General features: G+C 39.1%; 1 protein-coding gene across 3 annotated transcripts in view; it reads left to right on the forward strand.

The window, feature by feature from the left end:
* Positions 1 to 245: 245 nt before the first annotated feature.
* Positions 246 to 16,534, forward strand: part of CSGALNACT1 (chondroitin sulfate N-acetylgalactosaminyltransferase 1) — a 54,950-nt gene continuing 38,661 nt past the window's right edge. The window contains exons 1-4 of one of the 3 annotated variants that reach the window (XM_062574454.1): positions 246 to 1,966; positions 2,072 to 2,140; positions 3,059 to 3,125; positions 5,306 to 5,416. The gene's annotated coding sequence lies outside the window, so the exon portion shown is untranslated. Of the gene's footprint in view, positions 1,967 to 2,071; positions 2,141 to 2,522; positions 2,589 to 3,058; positions 3,126 to 5,305; positions 5,417 to 16,534 lie in introns of those variants that run through there. The other 2 variants (XM_062574455.1, XM_062574457.1) reach the window with 2 other exon arrangements.

Below are 16,534 nucleotides of genomic sequence, written 5' to 3' on the forward strand. Positions count from 1 at the left end.
CTTCCATTAAGCATGCCCAACATCTGGACTTGGGAAGTAAAACCCTTCACTCTGATAATTTCAGAGAGGTCAGAGAGCTCTGTCCTGTTTCTTAAGCAAGACCTCTGAGTAACAGCGTCGTAGATGCTACTCGCAATATGTGTAGTAGATGCAGGCAGCATAGCAGGGAGCATGTATCCAGTGCAGGCATACATGATCTGCAAGGCAGTATTGCAGATCTTGACTTCAGTGCACCAAATCAGCTTTGCACCACCTGTGAAAGGCTCCATTAGGGCAACTGTGATGCTCTGGTTGATACAGAAGTGTTCAGAACTGAACAGTTAGCACTGAATAGTATCTGAAGGGACGGTGTCAAGGGGATGAGCCTAAACTCTTTGCAATAGTCCTGTGCGAAAGGGCAAGAGGCAATGGGCACAAACTGAAACACAGGAAGTTCTGCCTGAATATGAGGGGGAATTTCTTTATTGTGAGAATGACAGAGCACTGGAACAGGTTGCCCAGAGAGGTTGTGGAGTCTCCTCCTCTGGAGCAGCCTGGATGCAACCCTGTCTAACATGCACTAGGTGACCCTGCTTGGGCAGGGAGGTTGGACTAGATGATCTCCAGAGGTCCGTTCCAACCTTACCCATTCTGTGAACAGTGGCAGAGGACTTTGAGTGTTAGTACAGTGTCGGTACAAGTGTGCATGTTTCAGCAGATTTAGTGTCTTCTCATGAAAAAACAGAATGGAGATCTGTCTCTAGGGTTGTCCATAATATTTCACAGTTAAATCTAAATTTGTGCTTCAAAACACTTTTTTTTTTGGTCACAATCTACTTCATTTCTGTAATAGGCTAAAGCAGCTGTTATTAATTGACCTAATTTTCACAGAAGCATGAAACAATTTACATTGAAAGGGAACCCCAGAGATAATCTGGTCCAGCTACCTGCTCAAAGCATATATAATTACAAATACCTGCACTTTTATGGTCTTAATATAAACCAAAAATCCATTTCAAGCAGAGGGCAAGTGTGATCAACTTCCCTCAGGCTGTAATTTCACAGTGATGAGCAGTGGAAAATAGGTGTTTGTAATGGGAAACTTTTAGCTAGTCCTATGGGCAGGAGAAGCGTTTAACCACTTTCCTAGCCCTTAGGTCTGTGAAACTGAGCTGGGTTGTAGTTTTCCTGCACACAGCATAGACAGTTATTAATCACCATAATCTCATTTGGCCAGAGTTACACTCATAGCTGCAGAGACACTGCAGCTGAAGCTCTGAACACAGTGGGTTGTCCAGGTGTGATGAAAGCATAATACAGCATGCTGATTACAGCTCTGCTTGGTGCACAAAGAGGAGCTTAGATGGAGCATGTGGGGTTAAAAGTTTAGAAAATACCATCTTTAACTTTTAAATTAGGTATACTTTACCCAGAAACTTATTCTGCCACACACAAAACACTTTTTCAAGAAGCTAGGTATTTATAACTTTTTATTTGAGATAGTCATCCTTCATTGCCTTTAGTGAAGCTCAGAATGCAGTTCAGCTGGCTAGATAGAGTAGGTAGAGGCACCTGGATGAGAGCAGATTGAACTGTGCTCTGAATGCCTTTGCTTAGATCTCTGTTGCTTTTAAGAGGGGTACAGGGTCATTTCCTCAGATGCAGAGAGCTGTATGGTAATTCTCCATATTTGGTGATGAATGTGGTTTTATTCACTTCTAACCAGGCTGTTCAGTTTGCTTGTTCTCTTCACAGTAAATACAGTGCTTCAGTCTCGGATGATGTCTTCTGTCATGTAGCGGTTGTTCCCAGGAGAGCTGGTTAACTCATCTCTTGTAGCCACAGACTGAGAGCCCTACAAGCTCTCTGCATTAATCACAAAGCAGATCAGCTGCATGTGACTACTGATTTCCTTTCATCAGTAAGTGCTGCTCAGGCTGCAATGTCCCAATGGAATCTAGATGGAATTACATTAGAGACTTCCTCTGTAAGTACAGCATCTTTCAAAATTACTTTCTAACAACACACTGAACGATGTAAGCATAAGAGTTTTAGCAGACAGTCTTCAACAGCATCCTATTCTTAAATTCAGGTAATGATCACCAGTTGGAATATGCCTGTATTTCCCCCAAGAACATGCATTTCTTATATGTCAATGTTGGTACGTATATGTGTATAATTACTCTCACCACATGCAGCAAAACCAGTTGAACAGCATGTTTATAGAAACTGTCTTTCAGAGCAATTTCCTCTTGAAGGAGCGTAGCTCATGTTAGAGGAGTGGGACTGTCTCCAGCCAGCCCTGGGAGACGATGCTGAGAGCATATTGAAAAGCTGTCTTCAGCAAAAGCTTGCCAGTTTAACAACTCTGTTCACTGTTCCTATTGCACAGTGAGCTCTTTGACGCAACAGAAAGAGCTGCCTTTTTTTTTTTTTTTTTTTGCTTCCTCTTAAATCCGCCTGGCCAATTTAAAGCCTGTAGATATATTCTCCCCCTCAGGGAGAGCTTATGTGAGGATTTTCTTTTTTAACAATTTGTTCCATGAAACCATTTTTTTATTGTTTGCTGTTAGAAAATGTTGGAGCTGAACACAAGGCTTTCATTGCAGGTCAGTGGATGAACTCTTGACCAAAGCATTTAACATTCAAGTGTAGCTTTAGGAAGCAATGTAGTTTGGGAGGAGAAGGCAAGTTAGTGAGGTTGTATCATTTGAGCCCATGTGTGTGGAATAGAAGTCTTTTCAGATCTTCAGTGACTGAGTTCTGTGTAGATGAATTTGCCATCTTTATTTTGTAGACAAATGTACCAAATTAAAATGTCTGGAAAACAATGAGATGACATCACATTTCTGTCTGTATTTTTTAGTTCCTGGATGTCCACGCTCCCTCAACATGTAATAAGCTTTTACTGAGAATTTTAAGAGCAAAGTTTTTCCCTCTCCTTTATTTTGAAAGCATTGTCTTTTTGAGTCGTTTTTTGATTCTTCTTTTCACCAGGCTTTATTGGAAAACATGTTACTCCTGGACACATCCTGGCTGTAGGGAAGATAGTTATTTGCTATTTTGTATTTCTTTGTAGATTTTCATGAAGAGAACTAAGAAAGGATGTAGACATATTGTTAGTCTCTCTTCCAGCTGTATTTGAGGTAAGGCAATCTTCTTTCTCCGTCTCAGAAACTAGTATATGAAGTAGATTCTGTATGTTTTTCATGTGTATTTAGTGAGATTAACCTGTTGCTATTTATTCTTTTTCTCTCTGATTATAAAACATGAATATTTCTCTGTCACAAAACTGTTCCTTACTTATGCAGCACTTAAAATCCTTTATTTCAACAGTATCTGCATCTGCAGGTCTGCATATTTCTCTTTGGTAGTGTACTCTAGCTTGGGAGAATGCTTAAAAACAATGATAAAGTGTGTTTATAATTAATTTGATTTTCTCCTCTATTATTTTCACATTAAGTGTGCAAATGAGTGGTTTTCTTGCCCTTGATAGGCAATTCTTGTGCAAACTTTGTAAAACTGAGTTACAAATTGTTTCCACTATGAATCACTTTCCTTGTAGGATGACTTTTCTGGAAATGTTTAAGTTAATTGTTTTCAAACATACACAACGCATTGCTGGTGTGTTATTTTTTTTAATAGTACTCAAAAAATTCAAAAACGTATCTAGAAAAATAGTGATTCTTATTAGGCTACTTATTTCTTTCTCTGCTTAATGTCTTAGTTATGAGAAATGTATAGCTTTCCAAGCTATTGAGTCATTATTTATGAGGATTGGTTCAGCAGGAAGGTGTCACTGCAACATTGCCCATGTGTAACTGTGCTGAAAATGGAATTTGTATGAGATACCACTGTTAGTGGCTTATGATTGTCTGGGGAATTAGAAAATACTGTTTTTTTGTTTTTTTTCAACAATTTAAGATGTTGAGACTCCAGGAAGATAGACTTTTTTTCTACTAGTTTCTGTGGCAAGGTTCACGTTTTTATAACTCAAGATTTCGACAGATGCCTTCTGTCATTTTATCACTGTTTAAATCAATCCCTCTGAATCTTTGTGGCATTTCTTACAAGGTAAAGTTTGTTTTAAGGCAGGAACGTTGTGCTGCAGATCCAGAAACCTATTTGATTTAGAAAAATCATTCTAAGTCTTTCTTATTTGGTTCCTTACATCTCTGAAACAATTTGCTGTTTGAATCCCAAATGGTATTGGGTCTGTTCAAGAGATCTGTCTTTCAGTGTTTCATCAAGAGTTCTTTTGTGTAGGATGTGTTAGGGATACAAGGTAGAGTTACAAAACTACAATGAACTGTTTTTAAGCTTATAGAGCATTTACATTCCTATACATACTTACAATGCACTCGCATGAATAAATTAATTAAAAAGTGGGTTTAAAACATTGAGGCTTAATTTTCTTTAATGGACATAACATCAAATATCAGTGTTCTCTGTCATCTATTTTGGGGAGTTACAAACCCATACCCTGTCAAAGTGCAAATACACAACTTATGCCTGCAACCCATTCTCTGCTTTTTTAAAAAAAAAATCTTGTTCGCTACCACAGAAATAATGTCAACTTGAATTTGCCTTAAAAATCTAAAAATGAAGCAATATATTAAACTAATGCCATCATAACACATTTTCTGGAATGTATTCTCAACAAATGTCATCTCTCACCCACCATTGCTGGCAGAGGATGTATTAGGCTGTGTTTCTTTCCTTCTGCTCTCCAGTTTGTGAGGTATTCAGCCCTGTTTCTCAAAGGGGATCTCATATGTAACACTGATATGCTGACATTTCTACTGGCTTAACTTGAGCTTGCCTTGGTGAATTCCTTGATCTTAGGGACTGGAATGTTCACTGCGATATCTTGCTCAGTCCCAACTATTTTGTTTACCAATGATCACTGGGAGGTATTTCTGTTTCTCCTGATGTTTATGATGCCAGCTTTCTACCTAGTCAATGCTGCAGAGATTGTGGCTTGCTTTAATTCTCCTTGAATGCAGTGAACAGTGTCAGTTAGATCTGTAATCCCAGTTACCTGGTTTGTGGATTTGCCATACCCTTAGTTAGGAAAGGCTAGTTGTTGTCTAGTTACCCTAAATCACATATAACTCAAGCTAGGTTAAGAGTAAATATAGTAAAAATATTTTTTCATAACAGCTAAAGTAGGCAACATACTTAGAAACATTTATGGAAGATATACATAAGGAATTGAAAGGGAAATGCATTTAATCTTTATATACTAGCTTATATTACTAAGGTTTCTTTGCCCCATCCTGCTGATTTGATTCTCTCCTGACAAGATGTTCTTGTTTGTATGTAGCTTGTACTTTGGGTTGCATCTCTTGGAGAGAGATTGTTCATGAGTTTCCATGAGATACCTCTCTGATGAAAGAAGGCTTCATCAAACCACATCTTTTGGAGAATACTTGAGGTAATTTTTAGATTCTTGAGGAATCTCTAGTTTCTTATATCCAATTTCCTTTTCAGTGTTTTTCAGACAGCACAGTTCTATTCTTTCATCCCCAAACCCATTTTGTTCCTCTCTTATCCAGGACAAGTTCTCACCATTATATTTAATTTATTTCATGTTCTTTGACACAGAAAAATTTCTTCAGTACTGTATGTGTCACCTGCTGTACTTGACTGGCTAGTTTACCTCACCTCTCTTTAGGACATGTGGTACAATGAAAAATGTCTTTCAAGTTGGGCCTTATTCTGCACTAGTGAATGTAGTAACGTAACGTTCTGCAGAACTCTGATCAGCATTTGCCTGACACCAAAAGCAATGACAACTTGCAATACGCTAGGTATGACTGGTTTCTAAGCATGGTCACTGTGAATAGCTACCAGGTCTTGTGGTCTGTGTACTTTGGTCTTTGAACAAGCTGTACTCTGACACTACAGGACAGAAATCTCACTCCCTTGTTAGAGTTCTGATGAGAAAGGCCAATGCGGTAGGGTTTGAAGCAAAGAGATATGGCTGGACCCAATTGTGCTACACAGCTGATCCCAAATGTGTAATCAACTAGGCCTGCTCAAGATTTTTTCTCTGGGACTTTAGTTCTGGTTTCTCAGCGTTGCAGTATGAAAGTTCTCAGTGTTGTTTTTTTGTTTTGTTTTGTTTTTTTTTCTCTTTTCAAACAAGACCTGTAACCATCCCTTCTGAAAATAGGGCATTTCTTCTATCACAGGGCAAACCACTTTTCTTGGGGCAAATAAAGCTGTCCCTACCATCAGGGTGGTCAAACAGAAGCTTTTTTGGAATGAATAGTGTAAGTCAAGTTGCCATATCTAGCTTGAGAGGGAAGGTCATATAGAGAGATGAGAGGAAATGTAGAGAGGATACATTCTAGGATTTAGTGTAGATGGGGACACATGAAATGAAAGGCTGGTCAACAGAAGTCAGTGCAGAGCTGTGTGTTACTGTCAAGGATAGACCCACTGAAGGAGGTGACAGGATAGAAAACTTGTAGAACATGGAAACTGGAGTTTGAGCACCAAATAATAAATGGATCTGAGATACACCTGGCAAACTGCTTTCCCCTTAGCTATTTAGGGTGCAAATATTTGATTCAGTTTGCCTTGTCATGTGTGCATTTTTTGACTGTGCAGCTGCAGTCTCTGTGAGGGCCTCTGAACACTATTGCAATATCACATGTAAGGAGTTATGTCTGAAGTCATATCTTGGTCTGACGAGAGGCCTTTGGCAGAATGCCATGAAGCTGGAGGGCTTGGGTGAACCCTGGTGATTTAGCTCATTCATATAATTGTGTGGGACCCTTTCCTTAAGACTTGATTGCATTTAGGCTCAAGAATAAAGTCTTTGATAAGAAATACCATACACTGAATGTCTCCCACAGCTTCCAGGGAGCTTGAACAGCTCCATGGCAGTTGCCAACGTTTGCTTCAAAGAAATGTCATGATCTAGCATGTTGATCAAGTGGAAAATACTTTATTCCTTGTGTTATACCTTAGCTACAGCAAAGCATTGAAAGGAGGGCCTTAGTAACAGTTTTTTACTCTTAGGTTTGTTAACTACTCATTCAGATGACAGCCATAAGTAATAACTGGTCAAGGGTGCAGTAAGCCTTTCTCGTTTCTCATCTTCACTGGGAAACACAGATGTGACAGCCTATTCTTTTTTTCCAAAAATACTCATTTTGAGTCTCAGCTTTGAAGGATCAGCAGTGCAACCACTTTTAACCATGTTTAACTTCTTGGCTGACAAAAAGCATTGTGAACTATTTAAATTTCCTCCATGGAATGTCAAAAGAAAACCCAAACAATGTATCTTCTTCCATTCACAGGAACCTAAGGAAGAAATATAATGCACTGTTCTGCAAAACTAGTATTTCTTCCCTCCTACATTCTGTGTTGTGCTGAAAACAATAGCTGGTTTTTTTATAAAGGCAGGAGCTTTGCTCAGATTCAGAACAGTTACAGTTCTGTGTTTTATTCTTTTTTTGGTTCATCATCAACAGATTTATATATTTTAGACTAAATAGTAAGATGCTAACACTTTGTTCCATGCCAAGCACTGTCAAAGCCCATAGGAGTCTTGTTAAGAGTACGTTACCATAAAACATCATTCGGATCTTCAAAATTTACCTTAAACTCTTCAAAGTTACAGTTCTGCTGTCCCTTTGATCATGCTGCTGTTGAAATGAGCATGCCATTATACCAGCTTAATTGGTGGCCTGCTCCCAGCCTGACAGAGGGGACTTGCAGTGGTGGTACTATTAATGTAGGAAGAACAACTAGATTGCATGAAGTAACTCAGGTGTCCAGGTGAGTTCATTTTTTTGCTAATGGCATCTGTGAACTAGATTGAGCAAAATCTAGCAAAGAAGGTGGGGAGGGAACAGTAGAAGAGAACTTTACAGGAACGTTACCTTCATTAGCAGGTAGATAGAAGAGATGATAGTTTTCATTTTTATGTCTGTTCTGTGATGAAGTGGGCTACCTCTCTTCTTACATGAATAGCACAGCGTACATGTTGTGTTGCCTTGATAACAGGGAAACATAAATGAGCCACTTGGACGTGTGCATAACCACCTATTTAGAAATGAAAGAATAGCAAAAAAGTGTTTAAAAACTCTACTGAAGTGAAATCATCGTGGAAGAAAGATTTTTTTTTCTTCCTTTTTCCTCTCCAATGTGTGACTCAAAGTGGTACTGCAGATTACTGGCAAGAAGAAATGGAACAATATGCACCCCAGTGATCTTGGAATAGTGTGCAAAGACCCCTGGGAATTGTTTCTGCTGGAGAGGGCTGAAGCAGCAGTAGGTTTCTAGCTTGCTATTTCTGAGAGACTTTTTTTGGTAAAGTTAAAGCTATAAATAGTTGATACAACTTAAGTCGAATAGTTCTGCTGTCTTCCTCTCCAGTATGAGAAACTGGACCAATATTTATCTGGCCCACAGCCAGATATCACTAATAATCAGCTGTTTATAATGCTTTTCAGATTTTGATGTAATTCTCTAGCTTTCCTGTTTTATGTGTGGTGAAGGGACTTACCAAGGGCTTGTCCAGTAGGCCAGTGGCAGAACCAGAAACAGGACTTGTTTCCTACATTTCATCTCAGAGCTCTGGCTGCTAGATGATATGCTATAATACAGCCATATTTAGGAATTAGAATAACTTGATTTTTTTCAGGACTGTTGAGCCATATGTAGCTCTGCCTAGTTTAGACAGAATCTAGTAAGTGACTGCTTTGGAAAGTAAGGTCAATTAAGAATTGTGGGGTAAAATACTCAAAGCGCAGGAGTGATTGAGTATCTAAAGGGCTCCCAGACACATGCACTAAAGCAGGCAGCTTCAGTGGCTTTCAGATGTTACTTTGTCCAGCTGCTTGTCATCAGTTTGTGCTTTCACTCTCATCTTGTGCTGGCATATGAACTGTGAAAAGTGAGGAGTTGTCACCTGTACTGTTATCTCTGCTACCAGTGTGATAGTTTCACTCCATCTGAGAGGGCTTCTAAGGCAGAGCATGAAGTGCAGTTCAGTCTTGAAAATGCAGTTTTGGTCCTTATATAATTTAAGATTTTTTGGATGTTTTTCCATATGAATTTACTTCAGAGAAGATGTCTGTGAAACTGCTAGCCACACTGATCACAACATAATTAGATGATGTTGTGTGTGCATGAAATGAGTGGTAATCACTCAGTATCAGAACAAAGGGGCTTCAGGTTGTAAAGGACACATTGTGTGCATTTTTAGTTTTATCTTTTTTTAAACCAATCTTCTGAACCTATGAACGGACTGTTAGATACCAACTTATCCAGTCCAGAGAATGTTGTCCTTCCTCTCTCTTATTGTGTCTATATTTGGGATCTTTACCTTTGTGTATTTGACAGCTGATGTTTCCTTGACATTAAGGATGAACACATTGATACTGACATCCTTAGTAGCGGGAAACTTTAGGAGTGGTACTGATTCAGAAGGGAGGAGCTTTAACTTGGAATATAAAATGTTTTTCCCATGCATGCTTTTAATGTGGAGCAGATACCTAAGAAAACCACTTCTTTTCAGTTTGACTGTTCTGAAGATAGATGTAATAGCTTTGAAACAACATTTTTACAGGAAAATTTTTATTATTTTATTTGCAAGAAGGTGAAGCATTTTCATTTCAGAGAAGGGATTTTAAGTTAACTTTTGGAAAACTTGTATAAAGCTACTGGTAAGACATGGTACTGTGTATTCTGAAGCAAATTATCTACACTTGCTTTCCCTCATCAAATTACTATTAGATTAAAAAATTCTGAAAAGACTATATAACATACCAGAACATGGATTGAAATTGTAATAAATTAAAACTCAGAGAAATAAAAATATTTTCCATTAATCCATTTACTATGAAAGCAGTGGTTATTAGCTTAGAAGCCTATGTAGAATTTGTTTGAGTCATAGCAATAAGAAAACATCCTCAAGAAAACATCACTTATCTTCCAGTTTGCAGGGCAGTGAAAGGTGATATTATGAGATAAATGGCAGTGGTGGCATCCTGAAGTTTTCTCACACTTAGCTGAACCAAGAATATGTGTTTGTGAATGAATTAATAAACTATTCCACAAATATCCCAGCTTTCCATGAGAATTTTTCAGGAAATGAAAAGCACTTATGTAACGTTAAAGGAATGAAAGGAAAATTTCTTTGCAGTAGAGAAGGGAAAATAATGCTTCACTCTAAAATTCTCAAGAACTAACTTTACCAAGAAATAGTTGATTTTAATCATAAAGCAGCAACTATGAAGGTATGTTTTGAGAACATATCTTGGAACCCTGTAAGAGTACTATAATGAGATAGCGACCCTAATTTTTAGATGCAGCCAAAAAGCAGTTTAGAGCCATGCATGTTTGTACATTTACATTTGTCCAAATACAGCTTTAGTACCTCCCTTGGTTCTTGGTCTGCCCATTGCTACAAGATCCAAGTAGAAGCTGAAGAAGTTCACTGTAACATCCTTTGTTTGCCAGTAATTCCAGGGAGCAACGTATATACCAAGAGTGCCAGAGCTATATGAGATGCCTGAATGTGCACTGTATTCCACTGCAGAGAGTATATGTGAAGCCGACCTGTTTTACTAAAAGTGCCTCTTATGCTGGGGTGATGTGTTATTTGTGTTTAGTACAGGTGGACTAGTTACCTCATTTTCCTTGGATGTGGCTATGCGACAGATTTTTTCAGATTAGTGTAGGTATGTAATTTTGCTCTTTGCAGATCATTTGCTTGACTTGGTGAATGGCTATCCATTTTTTTCACGCATTGATTACAATCCTTTTGTCTTTGAACAGTTAAAAAGATCAGAAGTTCTTTGTCCAAGTGAACTAAGCAGTTTCCAGCCAAGGTTTTTATCTGCTGTAACCCTATTAAACCTCAGCAGCAGAGGAGACACAAATGTCTATATTCGAGTTACAGGAATTAGGGTCTAACCAGTTCTTAGTGTTACCTCTTTTTGAGTATGACAGTCTATAAGAACTTTTGAAAAGGCTTCTGTTTTTCTACTGAAACCCCTAAGATTTTAGTGAAGTAACCCTTATTTATTTCTAACTTTGAACCTGGATATGAAGTGTTATACCATGATTTTACTTTCAGGCAACCCCAAGACATTCTTTCTGTGGACCACGTATTCCTCTTTTGTATTGGTGTAGGATTTCCAATTATTTCCATATTCATAGAGCTCTGTAACTACACAGCCAATCAAAACAGGCAGGCTACTCAATGTCTTTTCCATTGCAGGAGTAATTTAATCAGGGAGTGCCTGCATTATTTTCTCAGAGAGCAGAGCTGTGCATGCCAGGTAATCTGCAACAGAATCTAGCATCTTTAATAGAAAGGTTTAGACACTTTGTGCCATTTTCTGCTTCTGCAGCTTGTAATGCAGCTAATGGTATGGTCTTGATGTCTTTTCTGATATGCATGTTTCACATATGATCGGTTAGAGAGGTTTAGAATGGAAGATGGATAAATTATGGGGCTGTATATGCAGCATATGAGACTATTTTAAAGCTATGGATCCTGCACTGTAGCTGAAATAACCTAATTACTGTGGTATTTGCTTTACTGGGGTGCTGATACTCATAGAGGAGATTTAAGTCCATTTCTTTAACTTGATTCCTTTGGCTAGGAGTTCAATCCTAGAGTTAAAAAATAATCTTTCTGGCAGAAGTTTGATATTGGTACGTTCCCACAGAAAATTTTCAGCTTTTGTAAAACAATTGTCAAGGGCTGGGCAAGGTAGCTTGCTACAAAGAGAATAGCAATCTCTTGCTACCAAGGAGTGTCCAAGGCAAGTGCAAACTATTTTAGGATGACTATAGGGAGAAAGAAGGTGAGGGTGGGACAGGTCTCAAAGTCTTGGTATGTTAAGTCACTATGCTGTGCTCCTTTCTTTCTACTGAGCACTATTATTTAGGTAAACATAAGCTTATGATGACAACTGCATTTTTCTGTTTAATCTTTGATCCAGATTCTCAGCTGGTGGGAACAGATTTTATGTTGGTGGAATTACCCTCTGTCAGCTGAGCATCAAGCCACCCAGGAATGCCCCTGCAAAATTTTCCTCCTCAGTAAGACTTTCCTACTTCTTGTAAGAGTTTTGTTTCCACCTTTATTTTTTTCCTTCAAAAAAAAAAAAAAGAAAGAAAAGAAAAAAAGAAAAAAAGACGTGAATTCAGAGGAACTAGAGGCAAGCTCAAGCTGTGGCCACAGTTCTTCTCTTCTGAGTATGCACCATCATTAAGGTTTTCTGACACAATAATTTGACTAATGAAGAAATCTAACTGACATTTGAATCTGACTTTCAGTGACATATTAAAAGCTTTCATGTTGGTATAGACTTCTCTGCCTTCTTGTTCTCTCACTGCGGTTGTCATGGGTAAAGCCAGACTTCATACCTTTTTTTTCCATTCATATCTGAAGTAAGCAACCTTTCTGTTGTTTATGTCTGTGACAAAGTACTCAATGGGGAGGGGAAACAAATCCCTTTGTAGGGTTCAATATTTGACACAGATTTTGAAGAAATAGTGCGCTGCATATAAAAAATAATGCTAGTTCTTACACAGCTACGGTTGAATTTACATTGTCAGATTTCAGATGGCTTTAAGTTCAGTGTCTAGTTTAAGATGCTTGGCAGAATTCCCATGATAGTGAAAAGAAGAAGCTGTAGTGAGTGATTGTCAACCTGTATATATATCCCACTTCTGATTTCTTTCATCCTATCTCAAAGCATAATTACAGGGGGTGTTGCCATTATTGTCTCTGCTACACTTGGAAATACCAAGGCATGGAGAGAATGACTTGCACAAGGTTGTCTAGATGTTTTCTCAAGCTTGTACTGGGGAAGAGAATTTGCTTGCATAGGCTGGTATTCAGTCCTGTAACATAATCACATATTTACCTCTCGTCTACCAATTGATCAAAATGCTTTTCCAGACCAGTTTAAAGACCTTTTTGTCCTGGGAGGGAAATGAGAACCTGCACATGGTAGCAAAAGTTCAGCAGCATTTTGGAAAATCTCTGAGATGCTGTACTTCAGTCACTTCTATGCAATGAGCGAGCTTTTTTTATTTCTTATTATGTCTTTTTGTGTTTACTCACTCACATAAGAATATTTAAAGAGAGTTTATTCCCAGCTGAGAGGGACTGTAGTGTTACTTTTGCAGGCTGAAGTACACAACTCTTGAGTCACTGCTCCTATGCTTAGGGTATGTACTTTCTACTTAATTTTTAGGTTGCTCTCTCTGAACCAATGAACACTGTCAGTCAAGACAAGCATTTCAGATCTCTCTGGACTGAATCAACACAATGTTGAGTATTTTTGGTCTGAAGTGAGAGAAGCAGAGAATTATTCCCAGTTCATTTCATTTTTTTTTTTTTTTCTTCTTTTACATGGGACAGTTTCCTTTAAGCTGTGGCTTTTTGCTGGCTAAATATTTAACTCTTTTCCTGAGCACATGGTGTCCTTTTTCTTAATTTTGATTTTGTTATTTGATCCAGATTGAAATGAACCTTTCACTTTGCCATTCAGTGTGTTTCAAGACAGAGAGGAGGAATTTCAAAATTGCATTGTTGGTTTTCAGATCAGAAAGAAGCTAGGACGTGGTGACTTTTCAGTAGAGAATGTTTGTCAGAATTCATAGTGGGGGGGGGAAGGCTGCTGACTCCATGATGTAGTGCTGAAGTCAAAATAAAGACCTGAATCTGCATTTGAATCCACATAGGCTGCAGTTAAGATTGGATTGTAGCAGGTGTCCCAAGCTAAAACGGATGTGAAGATGCTTTTACTTTCATGTAGGAGAGAGTTCCTGGAAAAGATGGCTTAAAATTAATACAAATGGCTTAGGTGACATAGGAGATAACAGAAGTGAAAAGCTTCAGTCTTGCCCAGTGAATAGTTCATTTAAGACCGGAGTGCCAGGCTGGATTGTAACTTTATGGGTGCAGGTGTTTGTTCTTACGACACAGAACCGCATATAACTACACGGATGAGAAAGAAGGCATTGTTGTAGGGAAAATTTGTGACTCGTTCAGCTGAACAAAAAGCATCTTGAATAACTTCAAGAACCCTGTTGTTCCACAGGATCCCCAGTGTGGGCTGCTCCTGTAATGGCTACTTCTGTCAGTGACGGTACATTATAGCCTTTCTCACCACTTTTTACTTTATTATTCTCTTTCTCTCTTAATTTCTGAGTTACCCAACTAATTACTGATACTCTTAGTGTAAATATGAAAATACAGTCTAGAGTGACAAGACTTGAGATAGTACTGTGTTGCCATACCCCTTACCCATGCTCCCATTCAGCTGTTCTGTGATTTTCCTTTGAAAAGATAATCTTTTGTTCGTACACCTCCAGCAGGTTTGGTGTTATTGCTGATGAAGGTAGTCACCTGCAGCTATCTGAGCTAGAGCTTAGCGAAATGAGATGAATGGGCCAAATCTCCATTCACAGCACTGTTGTGTGCCCTGCAGGTTTGGCAGATATCACTGTATCAGCTTGGTTTCTGTTTGCATAGTCAGGATTTCCGTGCCACTATAAGGAGAGATTGGTGTTTTATGGCTTGGTGGACAGATTCTAGAGAACAACTTAGTATCTTTGGAGAGCTCACAATGAACCAGGTTGTCTATCAGTCAAGTAATTTTAGTCACCCATAAGGTCACAGCCTTGAATTTAAGATCCATTTTTTTATCTGTAACACTGCAGACCAATGTAGTTTATGGATTAGAATTTTCATCTTTTTTCCATCATGCAAATCTTCTTTCTTTGACCCTTTCAATAGACAGCTTGACTCTTTAGCACCCTAGCTGCTAAGCTGGCTCTTTCAGCTTGTTCAGCAGGGTTTAGACTGCAGTGTGGTTAAAGCTCTTGATCCCTTGGTCTGTGCAATATTTAGAGTTGCAGTCTCAGAGAAGCAAGACTGCTCCCACATACACAGAGGCCTGTACATCCTGAATTCTTCCATTTATGCCCTGGATACAAAGGTGTGGGAATAAAGGGCTCTTTCTCTCATGATCAGTTTTTCCTCATGTTTGGCATCTCCTAGAGGAACATTTTTCATCCTGTGGTCTGTGGGCTTCTGGAGCAACGTGAACTGCTATAGAGGTAGTCTGTGGAACGTGCCTGAAATGTAAATTCATATATAATCTACAGCAGTGCATTTATATGATATTCCTAATGGACTCTTTGTGAACACTAAACACTTAATATGGTTCCAAAATAAAAATGTCTTGAAAAATTGTTTTTGTCATGCCAGGGTATTTCTCTGAAAGCCATTGTCACTGCTACACTTTCTGTTCTCCTTGTCAGTTTTTGAATATTACTATTAATGCTCTAAAATGTCAGCTTGTACTGAAATGCAGTTTTCTTGACGGTCCCAGTGGACTAGAGTTTGACTCTTTGCTGAGGCAGGAGAGAGCTGTCATATGTAGGCACTTCTACCTTTTGGTACTCTAGTCTGTATCCTCACAAATATCTCCAGGAAGCAAGCACTCACACTGAACATCTGTGTCAGTCAAGGGTTTCATGGAGTTGACAGCCTCCATGGCATTCCTTTTCTTATGTTAGCCTATAATATGAGGTACTCACCACAATAATTTCATCTTTCCTGCAGCACCATAGCATATGCACTCTTGATACCCTGTACTTCATGTCTTTCAACAGCCTGTTTGACAACCCCTATTTTTTTCTCTGTTTTAATGTTAGATTAACAGTTTGTGTAACTGTACTGTGATGTTAATTGCATTAACAATGAGTAGGGTTGCAACCCTGGACTTGAGGAGAGCAGAGTTTGGCCTCTTCAGGGACCTCCTTGGAGGAATTCCATGGGTCAGAGCCCTAGAAGGAAGGGGCTCCAAGACAGCTGGTTAATAATATTCAAGTGTCACTTCCTCCAAACTCAAGAGCAGTACATCCCTATGAGGAAGAAGTCAAGCAAAGGGAGCAGGAGACCTGCAGGGATGTGCAAGGAGCTCCTGACAAAACTCCAACAGAGGAGGAAGTAGACAGAATGTGGAAGAAGGGACGGGCCACTTGGGAGGAATATAGGAAGCCTGTCAGAGTATGCAGGGATGCAGAGAAGAGGAAGGCTAAAGTCCATGTGAAATTAAATCTGGCAAAAGATGTCAAGAACAACCAGAAGGGCTTCTTCCAAGGCATCAGTAGCAAAAGGAAGAGAAGGGAAAATGTGGGCTTGCTGCTGAATGGAGTGAGTGCCCTAGTGACGAAGGATACAGAGAAGGCAGAGTTCCTGAATGCTGTCTTTAATGCTAAGGGCAGCTCTCAGGAATCTCAGAGCCTGGAGACAAGAGAGAAAGTCTGGAGAAAGGAAGACTTTCCCTTGGTTGAGGAAGATCAGGTTAGAGATGTTTTTAGGGAAACTGGATATCCACAAATCCGTGGACCCTGGTGGGATGCACGCATGAGTGCTGAGGGAGCTGGCAGATGTTATAGGTAGGCCACTCTCTCCACCTTATTAGAAAGGCCATGGAGAATAGGAGAGGACTGGAAGTGCCTGAGGACTGGAAGAAAGCCAGTATCACTCCAGTCTTCA

Source organism: Rhea pennata, chromosome 4 (genome assembly GCF_028389875.1).
Source record: "Rhea pennata isolate bPtePen1 chromosome 4, bPtePen1.pri, whole genome shotgun sequence".
NCBI classification, from domain to species: Eukaryota; Metazoa; Chordata; class Aves; order Rheiformes; family Rheidae; genus Rhea; species Rhea pennata.